This window comes from Aptenodytes forsteri, unplaced genomic scaffold, assembly GCF_000699145.1.
Source record: "Aptenodytes forsteri isolate BGI_AS27 unplaced genomic scaffold, ASM69914v1 Scaffold207, whole genome shotgun sequence".
NCBI lineage: Eukaryota > Metazoa > Chordata > Aves > Sphenisciformes > Spheniscidae > Aptenodytes > Aptenodytes forsteri.
Genome location: NW_008794836.1, coordinates 5,758,188 through 5,785,952, shown reverse-complemented (window position 1 = coordinate 5,785,952; position 27,765 = coordinate 5,758,188). Strand labels below are relative to the sequence as shown.

General features: G+C 37.6%; 1 protein-coding gene across 1 annotated transcript in view; it reads left to right on the top strand.

The window, feature by feature from the left end:
• Window positions 1–27,765, top strand: part of ROBO2 (roundabout guidance receptor 2) — a 427,603-nt gene that overhangs the window by 220,530 nt on the left and 179,308 nt on the right. The window lies entirely within an intron of this gene.

Genomic DNA, 27,765 nt, shown 5'->3' with positions numbered 1-27,765 from the left:
TTAGAAAAGATTAGAACTGCAAAGAGATTTCTGCCAAAGCAGTTACCTCAAATCTCTGCAAGAACACAAAAAATGAAAGGACGTTCAATTCAGGAAATACTTAATTTCTCCAAATCCACACAGTGAGATCATTAGTTTGTCTTTCATTTGTACAAATGACCCTCCAGTGGCATATGGACATCATTGTGGGGCACTGGGTCAGTATTACTGCCAAAGGAAAATATTCAGCAACTGAAAACACTGCCTTCCATAGCTGTAGTGCCCTGAGGGTGCTTTGAGAGATTTCACATTGAAGTATTTTCTTAGCCCCTCCCTGCTGAGTGTGTGAGAGCTGATGAGATCACAGCTTGATATCAGATAACTGCAGGCCAAATATTCTCCAAGAAGATAAATAACCCAGCTATATAGGTCGCTGGAAGAAAGCCCGACTTCTCTAAATCCAATGAAGGCAAGGTTTCACCTTATAGGTATGTAAGTAATCAATTCACTGTCAAGATCTATTTACAGAAAAAGGTTGTTTTATTTCAAAATGTGCTTACTTTTCCCTACTTGCTGATGAAAGTTTGCTTTAACATTTTCAAACAAGTTTTTAATGCGTTAAAAGCATGCAGAATTACAATTAAGCTCAATAATTAGTCTAGTAATAAATATTCAAAGAGCAGACCATCATAAAGACCTGATTAGGCTATGCATAAATATATATGATAAAACTACAGCCCTTTGCCCTTTTATACAAAATAGGACACCTGCATTCAGATAAGCAGAATGCTTTGCATTTTTTAGCACATGAACAAACAAACCAAGTCACATAGGAAAAATGCAGTATTTTATAGAGATATGTATGGAACTTTTAACATATAGATTGAAAATGTCTTGAGGTTGTCATTTGGGGAAAGCAAAGTCTTCCACCGTGTTCATTTACAATAAAAAAGTAGGACTTTTTTTCCATTCCCTGCATGTCTTGCAATATTAATTTTTTCAAGACTCAGACTTCTTTATGGTTTGATTATAAAGTCAATTACAGTAGGACACCCTATGTGAATAGATTCAACTTTTTTTTTTAATTTTTACTTGCACTGTTGTCTCTGACCAGCAAATGCAAATGTGTCCAGAGTCCCGAAAGTCCCTCAGAGCAATTACAGCTTAAGTATATTTTTAAAACAAACAAGGAAAAGCAGCCGTTTGCAGCCTTTATCTCAATGTTAGCCTTCTGCAAAGTGAAGGGGTTTGTCAAACAGCCTTTGACAAACTTCCATTAGGTATGCAATTTTTTATTTAAATGTTTTCCAAAACCTTATCAGTCACGTAAGCAGTTACAAACTTTTGCTCAGAGCATAAGATGACACCACGAGTGAAATGAAGCAGTGGTGTGGAATAGGCACCACTCACCAGTGAAATTACACTGTCCTGCCCTGAATGGCAGTTTTCCATCCGTGCAAAGAAAGTGAGATCCCAGGGAAAGTTCTCAGTTCTTTAGCCACCTCCGATGAGTAGCAAGTGGTCTGTGAGCCTTTTCAAACAGGCAGTGTGCATTTCCTTGCCTTTGTAAGCCTTAAATGAAGCAGCAAATAAAAAAGTACATTAAGGAATTAGGGAAACTCTCTGGGATGTCTCTTAAGAAGGTAGGGCAACCCTGGATGCTAGTTAAGGATGCAAATACTGTAAAACGCTGTGTAGAGAAAAGGCCGTGACACAAGTAGTTCCACAGAAACTTGACTTTTTATTATATGCCCTTCCGTCCTTCAGGTTACAGTAAAACCAACAACTTTAGTTCATAAATTTAATTGACACTTGCAGTACAGATAAAATCTCAGGTCTTGAACTTTAAAGCTGAGTTAAGACCTTAAGATTCCGGGGGTTTGACATAAATATTTCCTAATCCTTTATGCTGCACTGTAATTTGTTGCCAACGTTTGTTTTGATCAGTTTATGTGTTACATTAAATCAAGGTTACCTTCCTAAGGAAATATATTCCTAATTTTTCAAATGTGTTTCAGGTCAGAGGAGCTTTGAAAGCTCATATTTTGTTTTGCTTTTATTAATAAAGCACAGAACAACTGAAAAGGCGTATTTTTAATTGGTTTCTCTGCCAACAGACAGAGTAGCAGCACATGGCAGAGAATTTTTTCCTTGGTTTGACTATTATATTTTATACAGATTCTGTAATCAGCTTGTGCTTAGATTTGTACAAAATCTGACGATCCAGTAATCTTCAAGGCCTGCCAAGAGCAGATGAGAACTGATAAAACAGAAAAAGAAAGCGGAGTCTGAATAGTGAAGAGTGTATGGGCCAAGAAACAAGACCCCCTTGTGATCTACTTTTAAAATATATCTTATATTCTGGCTGCTTTATCACTGCTCCCCCTCTGCTCCCAATTTGCTTGTGCTCTGAGCAGGGATGCATGCGGGAGAGGATTACCTCTCACAATGGAGGAGCACAATGGTGTCTACTAGAACAGAGTGAAGATCCTTTTTTGTATTTTTCTCCCTCCATTCATGTTACCAAAGGCTGGGTTTTTTTTTTCTTCTTCTTCATGATTGATGTTGTCGTAACCAAAGTTAAATGTTGATCCTTTGACAATCGGCTAATAAAGAATGTGCCTCTAAAACGGTTAGACTGCATGTGTGGAGCACACATGAAAATTATATAGTATCTAGTTAGCATTGCTAATCAATATGTAATGCATATCCTTCAGCTAATCTTTTTGAGCAATTAAAGCAAATTCAAAAGAGAGATTATCATGTGTAAACAATGACGGCTTAGATATCTTGCCTACTGGCCTAAGGTCTCGCCACAGATCCTGCAGAGTTTACCTTCTGTATCAGTAGTTAATTAAGGTGAAACATGAGGTAATTAGGGCTAATCCCAGTGCTATCCTGCTGGCCTATTGCCTCTCAGGCCATGCCCTAAACCAAAGCATTTTCACAGCTTGTGAAATGTTGCCATTTTCAGAGCAGATTTTAAAAATTGATGCCTGTGTTTATTACAGACAGTGTTCCTATTCTTTTAAGGGAGCTACAGTGGACACGGTCCAAGTGGAAAGAGGGAAAGGATGGCTTCATTTATTTTTCTATGGGTTTGAAAACTGCACTGTTGATACAACTTTACGCTAGGACATTCCTTGTAATTGACAAGGGATTAGGGGGATTAAATTTGTACTCTACACTTGTTTCCAACTGCTTGTGCGAAGCTTTTTTTTTTTTTTAAATGCTTTACATTTGTCGACACGGGAGAGGGATGCACACTCTTAGAAAACGAGTTCATGCACAGATGTGCCAATGTGATATAAATTAAAAGATGTATGGTGGTACCTGGAAGAGCTGCCTCAGAACAACATAGGGGTGTTTTTCCTCAGGAACAGTTTGGCCTTCATGAAGCAGTAGAGAGGCCCTGCTGAGTTATGTCTGATCTCTGTCCTTCGGGATATTCCATTTGCATGAGGAATATTCCATTTGCATGAGGAATATTTCAGATGCTGGAGATGATTTTATTATTGAAAGAATGGGTTTAACTGCTCATTACATATGTCTAACTACACAGAAAGGCTCACTCTTTTAATAGAAAATACAACAGATTTATTTTAAACCAATAATAAAGTAAGTATTCATCCCAGAAGACATTTTATTAGGCTTTTAAATTTTTAGCCTAGCTGTACGACCTTGAGTCACGTGTCAGATAAAATTACTTAGTTTTCTAATTAGCTGCAAGTTAGTATGAATACACTGTCAGCCAATGACCCTTGTTTCTTTTGTGCTTCCACAGTGTAGTAACCTGATCCGGTGTTTCTGAGTTGTATCTTACACTGGGGAAGAATTTAGGTCCTTGTACTCCTGTACTGCAGTCATCTTCAATAGGCTTGGTTCCATGCAACTCCCAAAAGAAAAAAATAAATTAAAAAAAGAATGGGAAGAGGTAGTCAAAATGTAACATTCAAAATTTAGGGAAGGGTATTTTTGCTCTCAGTTGACATGTATTTGTCTACTGTAATTCTAAAACTGACATAGATGTTGATGATTACACTTTGGTCATTCATCCCTGCTTTTCCAAGCGTCATATTTTGCTCTGCTGTACAGTTTCAAGTGTCTGATAGTGCCTTTAACGAGTCGAAGAGCTGCCCCTCTGACTCTGTATTAACAACTTGTTTGGTTGGTTCTTTAATACTGCCTTCCTCGGTTTTCAGAAGCCAGGCAAACTGAGACTGTCAGTCTTCAATTCGGTATCACTTCCCTGACTACTGGGGTTTTTTTTAAGTGCCGGAGAGTGGATGGATAAATGTCTTCAATTCCTTGTCACCCATTTTGTTTTTCTAGTTGGAATCTTCATCTTTTTGAGTGTCATAATCCTTACAGTTTAGAAGAATAAGTATTAAAGTCACAGGCCTAAGAATAAAAGGTTCTCTCTTAGATTTATTGTTTTTTAGACATTTAATATTCTTTTTTCTTGATTTCAGCTTCTAAAACTGGAGGAGGGTCTTTTCCTTCTGCATAAATGCAAAAAGGATTTGCAGCATGACATTTAGAAGTATATTGTATGAGGTTTGCTATTGATCCCTCTGGTGGGGATGAGTGCTCAGAGGGAATAAATGGGCTGCTTTTATGAGGCTCCCTGTCATCATGGATTTAGCTGTTTCATTTGCAGATTCCTGTAAATGTTTGCCTGATTTATGGCCAGTAATTTTTGTTGGAGAAGGAATCGACATATCGTCAGCAAATGACTGTGCGTCGTTAATACTTTCAAGTGGCATCTGAAAGTGTTCATGCACTTGCATTGATCTAGACTGCTTCCCACTTTACAGCTCCAAATGTTTTAGTGTTTTGTTAATACTACATACATGAGGCTTGGGACATGTTTCATTAGTGGGGTGTGGGAAAGTGTTAGAAGAATAAATCATAATTCAGATTCATTGTGTCGAGCGAAATTTAAGCAAAAAAAGGAACAGACTCAACTTCAGTATTGTAGCAGATCCACCTGGTAGCCTGAAATTACTTTTGTAGTATTTCACTGACACAGGCAGTTGCTGGAGGTACTTTCCTGGTTAAATATAAAAACAGTGGCCCAAGTTGTAAAGACTCAGTAAAACTTTTCTAGATTTAAGCATTTTCAACTTGCGTTCTTGGTCATCTTCAAACCCGATTGATTATATTCTAGTTCCTTAAATTGTTCTTACAACATTTTATTCTTTGCATCCTGCCATTATTGGTAGTTAATCAGCTGAAGCATCCCATAACTAAGGTTAGTGCTTTGGTGCAGGAATTCATATGACTATGGTAGTCGGGGTTTTTTATAATAATCCATGAATAAAAATACTGCGTTTTAAAGCAGATATTACAAAAACGTGAAGCCTAAAAGTGTCTCTGTTTTTACTTTGAGTCCTCTGTGCGTGTGATATCTATGTGTGAAAATATTGGCTTTGAGTCTTTACACTTACTGTGAGATTTGTTCTTCAGGGAGGCATTCTTATTAGCATGATGGCATTAATTTATTTTTTTTAATCTGCTGGTGATATCCATTATTTTTATTTGCCGGTCATGCCACAGTAGTTGCTGGGCAGATAATGTTGTTATTTATTTATTCTGTATGTTCGATGCTAGTAAGCTAGTGGTCGTGCTAGTAATATGGTCACTAGCTACACAAAGAACAGTGTACATTATTTTTTTTGGTACTGCCTAGGCTATGTCTGCTTGGTGTAGCTATTCATTCCTGAAAGATCTGAACTCCAGGGCAAATGTACTTTACACTGTGTGTTTAAAATGCCAGCTACTTAGCTTGCTGGCATAGAACTGTAGTACTGTTTCCTATTTTGTATCAATCTCTAGGGTCTCCGATACCAGTGCAGAACTGTGGAGTACTTAATATTAAATGCTGAGATATCAAGTACAAAGAGGCTTTATAGAAGCCTGTGTAAACGTGTGAATGGATACTACTGTAACATAACTAATAACAAAAAAAAGGCATCTATTTCTGTGGGAAATCCTATATTGGCCTCACCATACGCATACACATTTAAACAGGAAGTTCTTGCAGTACTTCCAGAATAAAAGACAGCATCTAAATTCACATTCCTTTTTGTCATTATCATTGAATATGCATGGAGTAAGACGGAAATTAATAGCCATGAGAACAAATGTTAGAGAAGGATACATCACGTGAATCACAGCTTTTTCTTAAGTAGAGTTGCTCCCAAGCTTGGCGCGGTACTATTTGTGATAAAAATTATTTGTCATATCAAAAGCAAGATAAGGAGAAAGCAGGTTACTCAAGTAGTCTTTCACTTCCAGGTTATCGCTTAAATCCAATTCAGCATCAAGGTTGTTACAAAATGAAGCCTTCTTCAAGTAGTATGTTTCTTGTTACTGGAACACAAGTATGCACAAACTTTTTCTGAAGACACTGATGTAGTCACCACTTTTGTGATGATCCCAGGAGGTGCCATAGTACGAATAAGAAGAGACAGGGAGGTAGGCTCTCTTTTCTAGAATTGGTCATCCAAGTCACAGCCTACTTGTGATTCTTGGAGGGGTCACGTTACTGAGTGACTTGTAGGTGTTAATATTATTACTGTGGATGTTTTTTTGTGAACAGATAGCATGGTTCCTTATTGCAGCCAAACCAGCTTTTCTTTCTGCTTTTTATGGCCACTTTATGTTGCCCTTTACTTAAGTCTCAGAAATAACAGTTTCACAGAGAACATGGGTAAATGAACTTATGTCTGGCAACTAAGTGGTAGTAAAGAGGTATTTTTATTATTGTTAATTTAAAGGAAAATGTATCTTATTCATTATTCTGTTCAAGTATTCCTCTTGTATAGCCAATGCTCCTGTGGAGATATCACTTTATTAGTCAGAAATTTGCTGCGTGTTGCCTTTACTATTCCATGCCATGGCTGCTCCACCTCTTTCCCACCACCAGTCTTCAGCAAAACAAACCCACTAGAAAGATGAGCTGCGGGAAGTGGAGGAGAGGATTATTCATTATTAGCAATTGTTATACAGAGAAAATGTGATCTGTTTCAAGCCAGCCAGCTGCCTTGTACATTAGGAACTCTGTTTAAGAGTATTTTAATCTGTCTTTTAAAAAAATAAGCAAGAATGTTAAATTTTTAAAATAAAAGTAAGCTGGTTACTGTGCAGATGAAATTGTGACCAAAGTCTGTGTATTTCTTTAACAAGGTATTCCTTCCATTCATATTATGAAAGTGCTCTACGAGAATATATTCATTTCCAAACAGTGACTCTCCAAACACTTTTCAAGAAGTTAGTGTCTTTTTTCTATTTCAGTAATAGGAATCCTGAAGCACCAGTAAATAAATCTTTCCAGTGCCCAATCAGCAGGTGAGCTGGCAGAAACAAGCTAGCATCCACAGCTCCTCATTCACAGGCTACCCATTTCCTCTTGTAATGTACAAAAAGATAAAACATGTTAATACTATTTTATACTTTACCAGGTATTGGACAATCTCAGAGTTCTTTGGTATCATTAATGAAAAAATGGCTCACAGTGCTCCTGAAAAAATGCCCATGCCAGTATGTGAATCTGGGTGGACTGTGAAATTGGTTTTCCAGATGCAGCCAGTTACAGTATTTCCTTCATGTCTATCGGTAAACTAAATGAAACGACGGTAATATCTGAAGCAGCTTATCTTCTTGTTTCTTTTTCAGTATCTTTTACAATCTTGATTATCTGAAATGACATCTTTAATTTTTAGGGCTATATATGTATCTGTACTATGACAGAGCTTTTATTAATGCCTGATAAAAATATAAGAAAGCGTAATTAAACTATGCTGAGTTATTGCTGATATCAGAATCTTATGTTTATATTCTCTCTAAGGTTTTGACTCTGTTGTCACATAATTTCTGCTAATGTATGAAATAAATCATGTGCTACTTAACCTTAAAAATGGAAGACAAAAAAAAAGTAGTTTTATTATATTTATTTCTGCTTTTTAATCCTTCAGTGAAGATAGGAATGTTAACTTGGTGAAAGGGACATATCAGTACTGCTTTAAAAAATAATTGGCGTGAATGACTTTGAAGACAACAGAATCACGACTTTGAGAGGAAAATTGAATGAATGCATGAATGTAGGGGGGTTTTAATGTTAGGTTTCTGAGAAAACTTTAGATTTGAGCAAGCCTGTTCCATTTTATTCAGATAAAAACCGGACATCTTAAAGAACTAGAAGTCTATGTTGAGCTAGTGCAAATAGTAGACAGCAGAAGTTTTGTGAACCATTCAAAAAATGTAGCAGCATAGATTGTTGTTTTCCAGTGCTAAGGAATATTCCTTGGGCCTGGCTAATATAGTAGCACAGGCAGAAGTTGTCAGTGTTGCTGTACTGGAGAAGGATTGCTTTGGGGTTTATGTTGGAGAAGGATTGCTTTGGGGATTATGCAGCTGAAACAAGCCCAGAGTGTTCTTGAATGCTGGAGCAAAGTTCAACTCTGACTTCAGTACATAAACCCAAGTAAATCGCAGTAGAGGTGAAATGATTAAGCTGTACTGCTAACATATGTACATGAAGGTAACGTGGCCTATTCAAATCCTGCCTATCCTGGGCAGTAACAGTCATCACAGACAAGCGCTAAAACAGGTTACTATTTCAACCAATATGTCTCAACCATACTACAGAAAGCTTACGTTTTTGGAATACCTGTAGTTATGTCCTTTTTAGTAACTAAGTAGCTAATCTTTTTGGCAGCAATTCATGATGATTCATTTTTTAATAATAATTTTGGAGTGTCTCTCTGGGGTCGCCTCTGGTCCCGATTAGCCTCTTCCAAACATCAGGAATTCCCTTTAGGGGAGAAGGCATTTTTGGAAGCGTGGCGTAGGTCTGAGCAAAGTGGTTAGAAACTTCATTTGAAGTCTAAGCCAGGAAATAACGTCAAGGTATTTGGGCTTTAACTGATGCGTTAACCCAAAACTACTGAGATTACTTTCTGGAGAGAGGACCTTGGATTACTCTAAATCTTCAGTTCAGGCTTCTGCTATTCTTCTCATTTTCTCTCTCTTCGTGCGTATTTCAGCGCCTCCTACAGGCTGATTAATGAAACCCCATTGCTGGCAGTCATGAAATATGTTGCATGTAGCATCCTCCCAGCAGGAGGAAATGTTGCTTGTTGACGGTTGGCTGCACGTGAGGGAAAGCAGCTACCCAAGGCTGAAACCGTGGACATTTCCTGCAGATAAAAGCTGGATGGTGAGTACTGGCAAAAAGAAGAATAGACAAAAAAGCACAGCAGGTTTTTGGATCCATAAAACATTTGCTCCCCAACTGTCACACTTAGAGTCTCTGCATCTGGCGTTCTGTTGACTCATTTCACCTGAATCAAGCAGCCAGTTTATACGTGTTTAAATTTTCAGTTTTAACATATAACATGAAATCCTTTTCCCGAGTACATCTGTACTGTACCGAATTCATAATTTTAATAGGCAAAAGTAATGATTTTTCTTTCTCTATTTAACAAACCTAAACATATGAATTCCAGATTTTATCTATTTGTTGGTGATCAGTGTTTATATTTGGGCAGACAGCAGAACTTTTTAGCACGTTTAACTCCTTTAGGTAGTTTTTAAAATAGTAAAAAAATACGAGTTGCTTAAACTATTCTTTTTGCTGTTTGTGCCTTATATTTCTCAAGAATTATTATTATGCATGGTTGCACTGACTAATGTCATAACATTGGAAGATCCGTACAGTCTTCTTTTGTAACAGAGACTAAAACATAAAGGAGGAAAATCTAATCTGAAAGGTTTAAGAAGGAAACATTTATTGACTTTTTCTTTTGTAAAAATTTTTTTTTACATTTACTTTTAACGGGCAGAGGCTTGAATCTTTTCAGAGTTTGGTAATATTAGAGGTCAGTCCAGTGGGAACAAACGTAATAAAAGGAGGACTGGTGAAGACAAAATTGCATGCATACATGTGCTCAGTTACCCGTGTCCTTTATTGACCCAAGGACAATGACTATACGCTCATCCCTGTTGAGGACAGAGAAGATGCAGAATCTGCCCTCAAATACTCTGTAAGGCAAATTTGATTATTGTGCTGTGCCATTTTATTGCCTGTGGTTGGTCAAAACCACCTCATGATTATTTAGGAAGCTCTGTACCACAACTGCACCCAACTATTCTGGACTAAATGGCATTACATACAGGGAGGAAACACAAAGAGAGGAGGGAGAGTGGAAAGAGCATGTTAGTTGCTCAGACAGGTACCGCTGTGCATGCTAGCCACCAAACACTGACATGAGGGAGAGGGTTGGGTGGAGCTGCCCTTATCTCAGACCACATTCCTCCTGGAGCTTCTTGCTCCATGCAGAGCCGCCCCATGGGCACGGCGTGGTCCCTACCAAGTGAACAGGGTGACAGATGAAAGTTGAGAAGGATGTGATCAGTGTCAAAGAACAGCAGGCACTGATGGGGTCTTGGCTTTGTATTTTGCTAAAAATACATGATGCATTTGACTGGATTAGAGTTAATAATGCTTCACAGGAGAACTGTGCTGTGGAAGTGCATATATGTAATGCATAAAGGAGCATATGCAGTTCAGATTTTCTTTCTCTGTAGCTAGAAGCTTTGGAGCTTATGTTATAGTCCTGGATGCTGACAAGTGAAGCTGAATGTTGATTAGACACAGAGAGAGGAGGAGAAAAGATGGGATTATACAGGAAATAAACATTCTTACGTTCCCAGAGTCATACTTTTTGGATTTAGAATGAAATGGAAGAATTGCTGTACTGTGCTGCCTGCCTTTCTTTAAATCTAGGACTTCACATTTAAGTGTGGGTACGCGCTCCTACATACATTGTCATTTTCACAGGGGAGAATTAAAAATGAACCACTTCCAAAGGCATCTAGTTCAGTGTCTTTCAAGTTCTCTGGCAGCGTGAAAAGTAGTACCCAAGTAGGATTAAATGAAACCAAGAGTTTTTCACACGTGGCATGTTTAAGGATCTTATTTCATGTCTATTATTTCCAAATCTAAATTGAAGTAAAAATCAAAACAAAAAATCGTCTTTTGCAATTTGTGACAGAAAGTCATTAGAAGAAAATGTGTTTCAGAATATTGTGCAAAGAGGTAAGGGTGCTTCTGGACAGAGAAACAAAATAAAAAAATTCAGTTTATCTCTCGAGGTCCAGGTACATTTTTTCATGCACAGATGCATACAGTTTTAGAGTCTTATCACTTTTGTTTTGTTTTGTTTTCCCCAACCAAAAGATTAGAGATAAAATCAATGGGGTCATTTCCACTGATGCATGGAACTTTCAAAGCAAGAGGTAAGGGTGCTTCTGGACAGAGAAACAAAATAAAAAAATTCAGTTTATCTCTCGAGGTCCAGGTACATTTTTTCATGCACAGATGCATACAGTTTTAGAGTCTTATCACTTTTGTTTTGTTTTGTTTTCCCCAACCAAAAGATTAGAGATAAAATCAATGGGGTCATTTCCACTGATGCATGGAACTTTCAAAGGAGAACACTGAATGATAAAAAGCAGGTTGTCTATATTCGATCTATTGTTGCAGTGCATGGACTGTCTGTAACCAAAAGAAGAGGGAAGAGTGAGTCTGAGAAATGTGTCATTTTTTGCTAATGCTGTGAAAAATAAGAATTTGTAAACCCCATACATTTTAATCACACTGTAGAGGAGATTTTTTAATTAATAATTTTTAAGACATAGATATATGTTGAAACGTATAAAGGTAACCTCAAATTTATAAGGTTCCAGAGTGGAAAAGGCTTGGCAGGATACTTACAATTTTCAGACTGTTTGTTAGAACAATGTTCTCAACTGAAATGTGCTTTCATTGGTTCTGCTGATCTTTTTCTTGCTCTCCCTAAGTATCATCTTGCTTCCACGATCTCCCCCTGGAGCTTGCACAGACAAGATTATTTGAAATTACAGCGGGTCTGCATGCTCTTGTCCCCCACAAAATCTCACAGAAAGGAACAGCCCCAAACCAAAATCCTCCAGCTCCTTACAGAGTGATGGAGCTTGGGCATTCTTCCACCCCAAGGGGTGAGGTCTCCAAGGACCTCAGTCGGGAGGTCTGAGCAAGAACCATTCTTGATAAAGAAGCATAGGTGGATTTGAACAAGTTGCTTTAAATTTCAAAATCGGCATAGCTGTGGTGGTAAGAGCGATGTCCTGACTCCTTCGGCTGATCACCTGCCTCTCGGGGCCAATGCGGTTGGGTTGTTTCTGGTATGGGAGCTAACTTCTGCAAATGTCCAGGTGTGGGCCCTGTCGCAGGCCCCGAGGCCCCGTGGAGGGACAGTGATTTGCAGCTCTGCCGCTCCTGAGGCTGCTGGCCCTCGCCACCTGCGTGAGAGCAGCATATGCTATGCAGAGCAGCATGCAGCACAGCGGGACCTGCAGCCATGCCGCTGCTGACTGCTCACCTTCAGACATCTGTTACTTCCTACCCGGGAATTGCCATGTACAGCCTTGCCACACAGCTAGTTTCTCTCAAAGCTAGTTAGGAATACTCATGAAGTAAGATGTCGTTCACTCTGAATTTGTGTAATTGAATCTAGACAAAAAATTAGTGCACAACTCTCTCTCATGTATACGCTTTAACTGATGGAAAGAGGCAACCTTTTTTTTTTCTTTTTGTAGCTCTTCCCTTCAATTTGTAATGTTTTATTAAAAGGTAAAAAAGAAAAATGGAGTCGCTGTTCTACTTACGATTTTTTTTTTCTCCAGGACTTTTATCCTCTTTATTCAGGTTGTCTTCAGACACAAGCAGGCACTTCTTTTTAATAACATGAAGCTTATGTTTTTCTTCCTTCCTCAACAGTTATTAAAGAGTTATGCTTTTCAATGTGAGTGGAGAGTCTGATGTAATTACATGACTCACGGATTAGCATTTTGCTATATTCCCTGTGCCTCTTATGCAGCCTTTCCTAGACTTGAGTAAACATTGTAGGCTTGGGACCTGAATTAATGTGATACTTAAAGACGAGTTCATAATGATGGGTGGTAGGAAAGGACAAAGACAATCCGTTTAAGACATCTCCTGGGTCGGCAGTGCACTCACACTAAACTAGAATACATATAAGTTTGCTTGTGAATTTCAATAGCGAGCAGTGGTGGGGCGCATTTCTTCTTCTGGGGACTGAACATGTTGCGTTTGAGTGGGTCTGTTCCTGTGGAACTGCTGAGCCTGGCCTGGCTCCATAAAGCATCTCAAGCCAGGGTCCTCAAACCAATAGTTTCTGGAGAGCAAGGCCACGGGCTTATGAAAAGGAACCTGGGAAAGAACAGCGTGGAGGAATAACATAGTCATGGGTAAGGAAATTAGAGATTTCAGGTGATGTTTAAAGGATGCTCCCAGGTAAGCATAGGAGCAGGACACCAGGGAAGCAGTCAGCAGAATAGCTTCGGCCGAGTGAGAGAGGGAAATACAAAAAAGGAGACGGGCCAGGGTAGGAGAGGGGAAGAAGCGGAGAGTAATGCCAGTGCCCAAACAGGAGTGTGTCTCATTGAACTCAGAGCAGGTTTTGCCTGAATAAAAGTTCTGTAACAATAACCTCCATTAACCCACAACAGGCCTAAAGGTTTTGGACACAATGCTCATAACTGACAGCTGTTGTGCATGATGAGTGGCGAAGGGTTTGTGGTTGTGCTGATTCTCCTCTGCTCTTTCAGTGAGGAACTTGATCTGAAAAATTAATGGTCCAGAAAGAAAACATAGCTCTTGTTGCTTTTCTGTTGTTCTTTTTTAAAACCACATGAATACAACTTCTCAGCAGCTTCTCTTGTCCATGATGTAGCGATGCTGATAGATTTTGGCTGATCTGCTTTGCTATAAATGACTGTAGTGGTAGATCATCTTAATTTTATTTTGGCCAAGTTAGAATTAGTGTATTGCAATTAAAATTTTGCACTGGATGGTATCAAACACATCTGACTGATAATTGCTAAGTGGTGATGTCTTCAGAAACTTAAGAGTTATATGGTCTTAACCAGATATGAAATCTTAGCATAAAAAAAAGAGTTACTCAAAATGATCATCTTAACCTAAATTGAAGGAAAGGAGGGTTTTAGCTGTATTCATTGGTGACATTCAAGTTTGATGATTTAATTTTATTCTGTGTTTCATTTTAATCACAGTGTGTTTTCATTATCGTTACAAAGTGAAAACTTTCTATGTAACCATTGGGGGCATGATTTTTATGGAGTCTGTTGTCCCCTGAATTTCTTTAAAATAGCCACCTGCTCGCAATTAGAGAGAGTTTGAAATCTTCTGTTTAACTAAAAAACTCTGCATAATATTTTAGCAGCTTGTTAACAGGCCTGCAGACAGGTACTAATTACACCCCAATTTACAATACATCAGTTTAGCACTATTGATCTGTTAAAAAAATTAAAGTAAACTGAGCAAAAGCCAGTCTCGTTGCTGAAGGAATGATGTATTGATTCCATCTGACAGTGCTTTGTCTACAGATCAATGTAGTTGTGCAGTATAGACCAGAAGAATGAGACAGGGTCACCAAAGGTCAGTAAAAGAACAGGGTGTCCCAGATTACTGGAGACCCTGAAATGAACATATCATAAAGTAGACGGGATTGGTATTTGTAAAGGAATCCACCAGTAACAGGTTTTATCTTGTAAGATAGGAATAATATATTCTATTTTACAATTAGCTTTAGCTGCTATCCGTTTAAGAGAGTTAAGGAGGATTTAGTGTCTGCTCAGTAACTTGCTGACTGCGAGGTGTCTTACAAGACTGAAATATCTCACAAGACTAAAATAATAAACTGCTTACAGCTCTACGTGTTTGTAAAAAGTGAAAGCTACATTTCTGAGAGATGTTAGTCTTTGTCCAACATAATAGAACATTTTAAAATTCAAATATTCAGAAATTCTTAATCCCTTAAAAACTTCAGCCCCTTATTTTGATGGTTATAATTGCTGGTTTTGCAGTGCACAGAGACTCTAGTTCTGTTACATTTCAGCTTTCAACATTGAAAAAGTAAGTAGGTACGTGCTGGTTCAATTCAACAACAGTGTGTTAGTCATTCATGTATTTCTTGTGTCCTTGATGTCCTCTGAGACGAAGGACTTTATATTTTAAATAAGGAGGAACGCTACTATAATATGATTAATCCCTTACAGTTTTCATGCCTTCTAAATCCTTTCTCATTCTGCTTTAGAAATTTAACTTTTACGATGAGGGGGATGTCTGCTCCACACAAGTATTATAATTTAGGGCTTAATCCCCAAAATTAATGTTTAATCTGCACTGCTGCCTTGACTTAAGAGCTGCTGAATAGGTGTCATTCAAAAAAATTGCTTCCAGAGCTTTCTAATCCACATTTTTACATCAATGCTATGATTTCCTTGGGTTTTACCATATTTTGTAGCTAAGTATCTAACACTGGGTGATGAAAGGTTGAGGGTACATGTTCTTCTGATATAATCACAGAGGAACAATTCACCACAGTGCCACTTCAGCCTCCCCTCTAAGGAATCAGATTTAGCACAGTTTAGAGTTATAGATGCATAGTCACTGTATCTCTTCAAAGCGTATAAGGTGGTTTGGTTCAGAGTGGCTTTGCAGCAAGGGAAGCAATATCTGCACCTTTTATCTCAATCCCCCTTTTTTGTCTTCTGGGACAAGATACTTTTTATGGAAGATGTGCTACACCAGCATTTAGTACAACTGCTTTTAAGAATAAAATTGGTTATAATATGAATTATTCACAATAGAATACCTTGGGGACTTCAGGTCTTTAAGATGGTCAGATGTGATCTGTCAAGACAATGTAAAGGGAATGTTTAAGTTTTAATGGCAAATGTTTTCTGGGACAGCACTAGATACCAACAGTGACAATCTAGCTGAATTACAAATTACTTAATATAATGCGCATCTTTATGGCAAAAATTCCTGTTCATAGAATGTATCCTACCTCTGCCTTAAAGAAAAGAAACAGATATGGAAACAATAGGTGAGTTCTTCAAAGAGCTGTTAGTTTGTTTTGTGGTTTTCAGCCTAGTCATAACTGGAAAATCGGTTCTCTTTCTTTCAAAACCCTGCAGAAGTTTTCAAAAAAGGAGATAAAGACGCTGAAGTCACTGTTTTGACTGTTGGTCAGTTTTGAAGTTCACTGCCTATGCAAAGTCCGGCAAAGTGCCTATTCTTTGTTTTACTGATGTACTCTATTTGCCTTTGGAATAAACAGTGAATTTCAATTTTTTGGTACGATTAATCCTTTGTCATTTGTATGCATGGTGTTCATCACAATTTGTCCAAGCATATAAGGTAGGCCAGAAATATCCATTCATTTGTCTCTTTTATGAACACTACCTTATTAACCATGTTGGAAATATCCCAAATAATGCATTCATTAGAGGTACACACTGTCTGAAATGATCATTTCAAAATCTGTCTCCCCAGGGGTTTGGATTTATACATACTGAGTTAAATGATTAATGAAACTATGGCACATTAAGTGTTCAGTATTTCAAGTTACTGGGAAGTTTTCATCAACGTTAAGAAGATTTTGATTTAAAACATCACAGTCAAAATTTCTGTGTTTTCATTTGTAATTTCCTCTTTCATTTTGTTGCAGTCATGAACGACAATATTAACTAAATTCCATTTTGCAAGGTGCTGACCCTCCTAAAAATCACTGCCTTTCTTAGGAGTTGATGGTTTTACTCATTTCACAGGAAGACTTGGTAACTTTCAGGTTTTAATCCACTGAGATAAAGAGCAAGTTGACTAAATAGCACAAAAAAAAGGAGTGCATTTTTTGGATATCGTTTCTGATGGAGGACTCAAGAAATCTGATCTCTCCTGTGTAAAATAAAAGACATTTATTTAAAATAATACTTGTGTATCTTCCTGTGAGGTGAAAGCAATTATTCTGGAGTTTTTGCCTTTAACGTTCACAGCAAATTTCCAGGACTACAAGAGAAAGAAAGAACAGGGGCTTGACTTCACTGTGAATGTGCACTGGAGGTGCTAACAGATATGTATTGGATGAACGTGCTCTAGTGGTGTACATGCTCCGATACAGCTTTAAGCCTCATGCCGCACTGACATTGCTGTAGGTCTTGGACTTCTGTGCCACAGTGAAGGTTTCTGAGAGTTTTTGAGAACCCAAATTCAAAATACCAAATTTCCCTAAGCAGTTACCTACATATGTAAAGTGTTAGTGGGTTAAAGCCAGGTCTTGCTGGCTTCAGGAAACAGAACAACTTTCCAAATAATTTCATAGTCTTTGCTGGGAGGGTTTTCTTATTGATAAATATTAACATTACAGATATATTCAGCTTGATACTCTTCAGAATTACTAAACGTGTCCCTTTGTACCTAACATGAGGTAATGTTCTTACTGAAGTCAGTGTCTTTTGCGTATTCAGTATCTTTTTGTGGCAGGCCGCTGTATTGGGGAAAAAAAAAAAGTATTAGGTGAGTGTTTTGATCCTGGTTTCTTAGGGAAATGAGGCTTGTGTGATCAGCGTTAGTCACTGCGTGTGTCTGCCTACTGACCTTTTTGCTCTCTGATCCTCATCATTTCAGTTAAATTTACCAAAGAGGTAGAAAAATTTTCATAGCATTAAGTTTACTTTTTGAGAGTAGATGCCCAGATTGAGAAGATATACTCTACTCTAAAGAGGGAGAGAAGGAGCCCAGTCTCTGCATAGAAATCTGCAGAATTAATTGTTCTTTTTAAAGGATGGAAATTAGACAGTGTGGGAACAGTTAACCCCAACCAATGTCCTGCTGAAACTGTGGGAAAGATGCTGGTGAGCAAATTCCCTCATGTTATCCTGATGAAATTTATCAACTAATATGATACTTGTTACCAAAAAAGACCAATATTCTTGTGGCATTACTCTGGCTATTGCCATTACTCTCTCAGAGAATGTTCTCAAGTGGTTTGGGTGGTTTGGGTAGACAAAGACATTTAGGAACATGGTCCCGTACAACCATTACGTGTAAATGAAGAATACCTTACACTATTTACAGCTGGCTGAGAACCATTTACTGTAATAATGACAAATTAGCCAAATCTTGTAAATCATTAACAAGCAATTAACTTTCTTTCTAGAGTTTCAGCAGACGGGGCTGTTCTTATCACTGTAACTGCCTAGGAACTTTATCTACCTCCCAAAGCAGCTGACTCTGTTAGATGGCAATATGTGATAAAGGGCTTTGATATGTCACAGGTATCTTGGGAAAGGAGACCGATACACAAATTGGCCTTTTCACCTGCTACTGAGATCCTCTAGAACTGTTGTTGCCTTCTCTCTCAAATGCAAGTCTTGGTACAAATAAATTCGTGCAACTTCAGTGGGAGCAGTATAATCAATGCAATGTATTTGTCCAGTACAGTGTATTCCCAGACAGGGAGGACAGGCATACCTTGTACTTCATTTTGTACCAGTATAAAAAGCATCTGCAGCAGACAGGCTACTAATATAGTATGACATTTTTACATGCAGACCTGGATTGTACTTTATCTTGCATAAGAGAAAATAGCATTATTGAGAAAAGGTTTTCAAGACTAGTTACCTAGAAATAAGCTCCTACATCTCCTTTAGTTGCGGTGAGTTTAAAAAGCACTAGTCAGAAGTACAAAGGATTCAAACATTTATTCAGATGTGTTGTGAGTATGGAGTTACTTGATTACTTCTAGACTCCCGTTCTCTAAACTCCTGTCTTACATAATTTTATGGATCAAAAAACTAAGCCTCCTTTTGCAGAAAGTTATCTTTAAAAAAAGCTACTATTATAAGTTAATTACTGAGTTGTGAGTAAAAGGAATGTGTGTGATGTAAAATTAGTTTGTTTAAAGAGTTATATATGTCTCTTTATTTAGTTATTTAAACAAAAAAATCTTTAAAAACAGCAGTAGATATTGGTGAATCTTTTCCAAATTATGCTTTCCGAGATAAAGTTGTAATAGGTCTCTTTTCTGGAAATGAAGTGGCAGCTAAGCTTATTTCTGCATGGAGAATTGCTATGTGCTGTGACTTGTAGTAGAATGTTTGTTTTGATATAACTTTTTAATTAGGTTGCCCTTCCTATGAGAGACTCCCACTACAGTATTAAGAAAATGTTATCAGTCTTGGCATAATTTCTAACTTCTGCCACAGTCTTGGGATTCAGAATCCCTACAGTGCAAATTAAATTAGGAATGCCTCTCCTAGAGATACATAACCTTTCCAAAGTGTGAGTGAGACAAACAGGCAACATTGTTCTCTGCTTTATCTTATCCGAGCAGTCTAACCCAGCCCAGGTCTAAGGAGTCAAGTCTCTACTGTGCCTAACAACCACCTCGGAACAATTTCTCTGAAGAAAATAAATGGGTTTCTTGTCAAGGCCATTCTAACAGAAGAGCTGGGGGCATTGATACTGAAAGGGTCATTTTTTTCCTGTTGTACACTAATTTGAGGGTGACATGTTGTAAATGTTGCAGTTTCATAAGTTGCATGAGACATCACTTTGTCTTTTCCCTTCCAGATATTTTCTAAATGTGTCATCATCAGTCATGTATAAAGCATATAATCTTTTATCATCGCTATGCGCATTCTGACACTGTGGTGATTTAGTCTTAATACCATCCCTATTACTCTGTAAATGAAAATCCCATATTGTATTAGACACACAGTATCTTGTTTTCCTGCCTAATCATTTTCACTGTTTCTCTTCATCATCTAGTGTCGCTTGCTTCTGTGTACCAAGGCTTGTTGGTACGCTGTTTCAAGGAGTAACTCAGGATGTTAATTTAACCAAAACCAATGTTACACCAGTGAAAGTATTACGGGTGAAAAAAAGAAGTAGGCCAGTGGTTTTTCCACAGAACAGAGTTGTGACTGGTAACTATTCTCTAGAGAAGCCATTGCGAACCAGTGAAAGAATTGGACAGCCTTTACAGAGCCAGATCCTCAGGGCATTACTCAAGCAAAGTAACTATTGAAATATCAGGCCCCGAGGCTGAAGTCTTATGTGTGTATGTAGCTTTATGCACTGTGAGTATTCCTATTGACTTCAGTGGGATTACCGACAATAAGTACAGTTAAACATGTGCATAAACCTTTGGGGCATACAGGTCTTCAGAGTTTTCCCTGTTTATGACTGAGCACTTCAAGGTTTATTTTGGAGAAGCTCAGGAGAAGCTCATTGTTTGAGGCTTCTGGACCAAGCAGGAGCACAGTGATTTGTGTTTCTAATTTCAACAATTTTTTTAAATCGTTAAGAGAATATTTGTTTTGCAAATGTAGCTGTAACAATTAACGTGTGATTTTAGCCTTCATATGAAATATAGGCAGTTCCTGATAGCTTAACTGGTATTTTGAGAGAGAAAAAAATAATGCCATGTAATTACTGAATTTGGTTTTCAAAACGTACAGATACACCCGCGTTTATATTCACACACAGGCATGCATGCACACATGTACAATATTTATATAATTTCCTTGGGGAGATGGGAGTTTTTTTTAACGTATTGATTTTTACCTTTTCTCACACTTACTAAATGGACTAAGTAAATACAAGTAAAATGTCACTTACCAATTCTTCTGTGTTCTTTTAAAACTTTGGATGAAACAAGGTCACTTCACAGCCATTTTTAGGCAGAAGAGTTTTTTGAGAATGCAAGTGTGAATTACCATAAAAGTGGTTTTGCCTAAATACTAAAGGTGACTTTTAACTGAAAAACTATAAAGTACTTTGCTTCAATATTAAAGATAGCTTTTAATTGAAAAGTATAAGTGAACTTACAAAGCAAGGGTAACGCTTAGTGGTATAATTTTATACATGCACTTTGGCAGTCACAATGGCTTTGATTCAACCTTGACTTCCTACAAGATCATAAAAAGGCACAGAATAATTTGTTATAAAAGAAATGAGAAGTAGAGTACAAATATGAGTTGCATAACAAATTCTGAAGATGAAATGGTAGCGTTCAAAGGAAATGTAGCATTTTATGCCAGTGCCATAATTCTCAGACAGTGTTATAAAGAAAGAAAGTATGGCCCGCAATTCGACCTTCCTCCTCCTCCCCACCACAGCTCCATAATGATGTTTAGAACTTTATAGCTAGGTTAAAAAAGGTTTTAAGGAAACACAGTGTCCTGTACCCTTCTACAGGGCACTGAATTCCTAATCGCCTTAAATGCTTTGAATAATCGCGCCTGCTTTTTGCCAAGGGACACTGGTAAGCGATTGGTACTTTCATCTTCACTTTCAGAGGAGCCCCACACAACTTGCTTTTTGGGTAATCTTACATGCCAGGCAGCTTAAGATGATTGCCCACACCCAGTCCTGCCCCATTTCGTTTCTGCATGCAGCCACTGAAGTACTGGAAAGCCTGTAGTGAATGCACCTAAGACCCAATGCTCCAGTGAACACAGCAGAAGATACTGCTCCAATTAATGGCTTGCTGAAGGCCACAGGGCTTCTCCCTTTCATTCATGAGCTGAAATAACCGGGCACTACTGTTTTATTCTCGCTTGATATTACACTGCCAAGAAATAGATAAAATCTGCACAATCAGGACATTTTTTGAATGACAAAAAAGAGAGAATGTCGTCCAAAGAGTGTAACATCTACGTAGGTTATAGAATTACAGAGTATAATTTAGAGTAAACAGGTCTGTAACTCAGTTATCCGAAGGTATTGTCTGCTTTGGAGGTGTGTCTTGATTTGTCAAGTTGGTGAGATAAGCTTTTTATTAAAGTAGATCTAAGGGATCTTTGTTTGAACTGGAAGATATCACAGCCTTTCTTTCTGAAGACCAAAAAGAGATCACTGAATTATTTGCTAATTGTGAGAAAAATTTATATTGATTTTGTGTGTGTGTGGCTCGCAGTAGGCTGCTAGCTATTTCTCAGTAGCATTTAGTGCTGAGTAATCTCTTGGGAAGACACAAAAAAAAGTGGGAGTTAAAGCCAAAAAAGAAAAAAACATTATGTGGTGACACACAACTGGCAGACTGCATGTTTTGATGGCTTATGCTTTCTCTAGTAAAGGGTTGTCAGGGAGGAAGTAATATATACTAGCTCACAGTAATAGCTTAAACTGAAGACAAATTAATCTCTTACATGCACTCCATGTGTTTATATCATTTATTGTGACTTTTATTCTTATATCTAAGGAAAATTTTAGCTTCTGGTCTAGAAATTTTAATGAAATTTCATGTTTCTTTGGAAAAAAATGCAAGTGACAGCCTCTTAAGAACATGTGATGTACACAAAGTATAATGTGTTTCTGTAACAAGGGGATACATGATTTACTAATGCATTTAAGAATTTTTCCCTACAATGTTTTATTAGTTTCAACTTTTAAAAAGTTTTAAATTTGGGTTAATCACAGTAATGACTTCCATTTGTAGCTGAGCTTTTCTTGATGTTGTTTCACAGGGAAAGTCATATATACATGTATATGTGCATATAAGTTTTAGTTTTGTTTTTTTGTCTGGTTTACTTAGGAAACAGAAGTGGTTGCTGTTGACAAACGGCTGTCTATGTCCAGAGTTGTGGTGGTTGTAAAGTTGTGGTAGATTCACTCTTGTAATCTGACTGGTATTGCAACAATGAAGTGCTTTCTGAAAATAATAGATGAGCAGCAGTGCATTGGTAAACAACAGTGACTCGATAATTTTGAGGAAATTTAGGAGGATATAAATATGGGAAAGAATGGAGACAGATCCTGCTGGATGATTGCTGCAGACTTTTTATACAGGGAAAAAACCTATTCCCATATGTCCCCAAATAGGCATTAAAACCAATGTACCTCTTCTTTGACATCTGTTAGAACAGAATGAGTCCATTTGAAATCCCCCAAACACTTGCATAGTGACAAAGTGTAGTAAATGAAGCAAAATGGTTTGGGGAAATGAGGATGTGTAAACAAGCCAGTCAGATGTCATTTACTTTCTTGGATCACTTTGGTATTTTTTTCAGGTCTGGCTGTAGTAAGTCTTTGTGCACAAAGCTGTATTTACTGCACTGAACGTAGATTTTCCACCTTAAAGGATAAGGCTGTTTAAATCACGGCTGGTTTGGAGCTGGTTCTCTCAGTTGTGTTTGATTTGCAATAGGCAGTGCACCCATTTAACGAAAACAAGTATGTAAGGTTCTTTACTGTTGTCACTAGTGACCAGGCTATTAGTGGGGGCCTCTTTATGTATGCTCTAAAAATATTTGTTGTTCTCTGTTAGCACACACCAGTTCACTGCATGTACATCAGGAGCTCATCACACATTTTTTTTGCTTTGGATGCTTAGTAATGACATTTGTATCACTTCTGGTTCATACGCCTTTTGACTGCAGCGTAGCTGAAGGTGCCAGAAAAATTCCAAATAAGAGCACACATAATGTTGTTTGGTAAACCCTAGCTATTTGCAATACTTGAGGACCTTCCTTTATATTTATTGATTTCTTATGCAGTAGTGTTCCCCTTTGTTTTGAGGAAGATGTGGAGGAAACAGCTTTAGTTGATGGTAGATCTATTTTGACTCCTTTACAGTACATTCTTGGCCATATTGTAGTTTATATTTTGGAGGACATTGGCCAGGAAAGGAGTCAGATATCGTGACATTTACAAACTGGTTTGTCCCCAAAATGAATTAAACTGTCACTCAGCAGAACCTGTGACTAGCCTGTTGTTATCATTAGCTCACAGCAGAGTTTGAGGGTCAATCAGTATAATGTGATTTACTTCTGACTTAAGTGAAAAAAAGAGTTGCACCAACTTTTGTGAACATTTTTCTTTCCTAATCTCTTACCTCTCATAGATTAACACAATATAAATTAGAGTGCATTAGGGGAGGAAACAGCCAGTATTTATACACATAACTCTTCCCCAGAATTATATCTAATACTTTATGGTTTTAAGGAAAGTGTCTTCATATCGGTAATTTCACATATATTTACAGTTGTCATCAATGTTTTCAACATGCTTTGAACTTTTCTGACAGCACACCATTTTTTTTAATGCGTAGACACTTCTGGGAAGCTCTAGATGTTCTTTTTCATTTCTTCTGGAGAGCTGATGCTTTTTTAACAACAGAGGATGCAGGAAGCAGCATCCAAATCCAGTTCTGTCTGATACCATTTTCCTCTGCATTATCCACTTCGAGCAACTGCTACTTTTGTTTCCTGTAGAGTCATTACTAATGAACTGTATGTGTGCATCCACACTTAAAATCTTAAAAAAAAACCCAAACCAAACACAAAACCCCAAGCACAGAAACAATAAGTCTTATACTTAAAATTTATATTTCCGCTCAGCTAAATTTTCTCCCATTGTTCACATTCTAATTTTTTTTTAATCTAACCTGTGACCCAGAAAAGTTACAAGCACAGAAACAAAGGGTGTAACAGTAAAAGAATAAAATTATCATACAGATGCCTCAGTAAAGAATATTTCAAGTATATCTTTTCTTTAGCATTCTGAACTTTGATTTTAACTTAGGGCTTCATAGAACCATGATCATGTTAAATTGTATTTTACTCATTACTTCCGTTGAAATCATGGTACTGCTGGCAAGGAAAGTATTTCTGAACATGACTAAAAGCTGAGGATTCTGACTGCTTGGTCCATTTAAAGCATACTAGAGGAAATCAGTAGAGTTGGTAGAACGAGAAGGTGGGGTCAGGGTCTGAGGATGGGTCTGCCACTCACATGCTGTGCAACCATCGACAGTGATTTAATCTTTCAGTAAGTCTGCTTTTCTTATATAGAAAAGCAGTGAGTGAACTCAGAGATGTGAAATGGTTTAAATATTCGGGCTTCACTGTGAAAAGGATATTGATAATGATATCAACATTAATGTAACTTGCTAATTTTATTAGCCAACAGCAATACTAACCAGTTTTACCAATCCCTATCCAAAAATGGACTGCATTTTGATTTAATAAGTTTACTTTGGAATATTGCTTAAGGGTAAATCTAACAATCCAGTATGAGAAGTCTCATCATATGAGTGATTTCCTTTGCACAAACCTATAGTAATTTCCATAGGAGCTGTGTGAACAGACTACTGCTAAGACAGTCTTTCATGGTTTCAGGATGAAATATAACCATTTGATGTCCTGTTCATATTAAACATCCTAAGAGATGGTAACTGTGAAGTTTAAAATATTTCAAAATATAATTCTTGTTTTTTAATGATACTTTAAAAGCACAATAACTTTGCCAAAAGCACATTTGATTCTAAAGCATGGGACACTGGGAAGCTGAGAGATCCTTACAAAATCCAACCCTTAAAAGTGTTGTAATCAATAAGACTGAAGACAGTAACAGATTATGTCTGTAGGCTCTTAGTAATATGTGTTTTAGAGAGACAAGTGTGATAAGGAATATACATATGTTATAATTACTAAAATACATATAATAAGAAAAATAATGTATTGACTAGGATGTTGGTCTATGTAGGCTCAGGATATGATCTGCAAATGGATTTATAAAAGGTATTTTTAACCCCCAGTTGGGAACTGACCTTTCTGCAATTCAGGTTTGGAGTGCAAAATTGGGTATTTTAGCCATCTGGCAATGATACATTGAAAATCGTAAAATATGTATGTATTTTTTAAAAATTTCTCTTTAATGGTAGGTCTGTATCTTTTGTTAAAATTGTGGTTTAATCACATGTCTATCACAAGTCAGTGAGAAGCCTCATAAAACCACCTTGCTGGTACCTTTTAACATGAACAGCCTTGCAATTTTTTTGTTGTATTAAATTTCAGATGCTTATACCCTGTGATTGCAAGTGTTTAATACGGCATCCATGTGCTTAGCTTGCAACATTTGAATTTATTTATATTAAGTTATTGCTGTGAAAAAAAATGGTGAATATTTGTAGCCCACTGACTAGCTAGACTCTCAGACAAGAAAAGTAAGACTGCTGGTAATCTAACCATCTCTTTTAGTATTAAAAAGATGCAGTCAGGTTTCTTGAGACAGTGGCAACAGTAGGTTGAATTAAAGATGCTTTATTTTGCTTTCTCTGATGGCTTCACTCTTGTATTGAAAATGATTTTAGGAAAATAGGATTGCGACCCACATTCTGGATCAATAAATCTATTCTCCAGCTATTCTGGAGATGACATTATATCATCTCTTTCACAAAGTTATTGAGTGAGCTCCATCTGAAAATCTGTTTTATTCCTCCTACGCCTGTTTGTTAGAAAGTCATTTCAGGATCTGATAGCTCTAATAGTTAGGGGCTTTCTAATCTCCAACATAAACTTATTTATGGCCAACCTATGACTTCCGCCCCCATAGGTCCTAGTTTAAGTAAGTAGTTTTTTTCCTCCCCCTTTTTTTTTTTACAATCACAGTTATAGATTTTGTATTATAACAAACACAACATTCCAAATTATGTCTTAAAGACCACCTCATATAATAAAGCAAGAACTATAATTAATTTAAATCCCAGAGAAAACTGTCCACAAACTTCACGTCCTCATTACATTTATGAAGAATTTTTAACAGAAATGTAGAATAGTCCTGTTCCATTTCACTGAAAGGAAGTCCTACTGCAGAGCACAGCATTGCTGCAAGGGATTGAGCAAAACAGCTTGAATCTGATTCTGCTTCTGGAAAACTTCCATTAGCTTCAGTGTGGCAGTATCAAGCCTCACGTTATTAGATAAGCCTATAATGATAAGAGAAGCCAATGTTTTGGCTAGGTACTGTGGCTCATGCAGTGATAGGAGCAGAGGAGGCAACAAACACATGCCTCGTATGGTGACCCTGCATTTAGCACAGAAGGGACAAACTCATAGAAACAGGTGGTGATGTATACATTTTCTACATTTATAGCTGTTACAGAGGGTCAGAAAGCTGTTAGAGGAGAAAATGGAGAGAAGTACCATGAGATTGAGACATACAAAAGACTTAAGTGCCACTCAATTGCCTTAAGGCATCCCCATTAAACATAATTACCCTACTTACTAAGCACCAATCATAGCTATTAAGTATCATCGGGTTTAAATTAGTTCCCTGGGAGACATCCCGTTTAAGCGGATTTCCCAGTTAAGCACAGGAAACTTTTTTTTTAATCAGTCCTTCCTCTCCTCCTCCTCTTCCTTATTTTACCTACTGTAGAGTTGGCTGTTTCATAACTATTCGAACAAAAGAATTCCTGATGTGTTTATTAGGTGCACTAAGGCAAGAGGAATATAGCGCTTGGCTTACACTTCCAAGTAAAGAGCAGAAGGACCCATTCCTTCTGTGTTCAATGAGGACATTGCTGTGTTAATGACTGGAAGTGTTTAGGCTGGCCCTACGTTTGTTCTCTTCCTGTTTTAAACATTCTGCAGGCTATCAGTGTCTGCCCAGAGTGCTTATTCCTTTGAAGTATCTATGGATTATTATCACATATATTCTCCTAGAAGTTCATCAAATGTGGTTATTCTGATTTGTCTGTCCTCGTATAAGTCAGTTCTTCCAACAGAGAATCACAGCATAACTGAGGCTGGAGGAGGCCTTCAGAGCTCTCTAGTCCAGCCCCCTGCTCAAAGCAGGTCTAAGTAGGTCAAGTTGCTCAGGGACATGTCTAGCTGAATGGAGATCGCACAGACTCTCTGGGCAGCTTATGTTTGACCATCCTCATCAGCAGAATTTTTTCCTTATAGCTTATCATAATTTCTCACGTTCCAACTTGCATCTGTTGCCTCTTGTCCTATTGCCATCCACCTCCAAGAAGAGTCTGGCTCTGTCTTCTCTGTATCCTCTGGTCAGATAGTTATAGACAGCAATGAGGTCTCCCCTGAGCCTTCTCTTCTCCACGC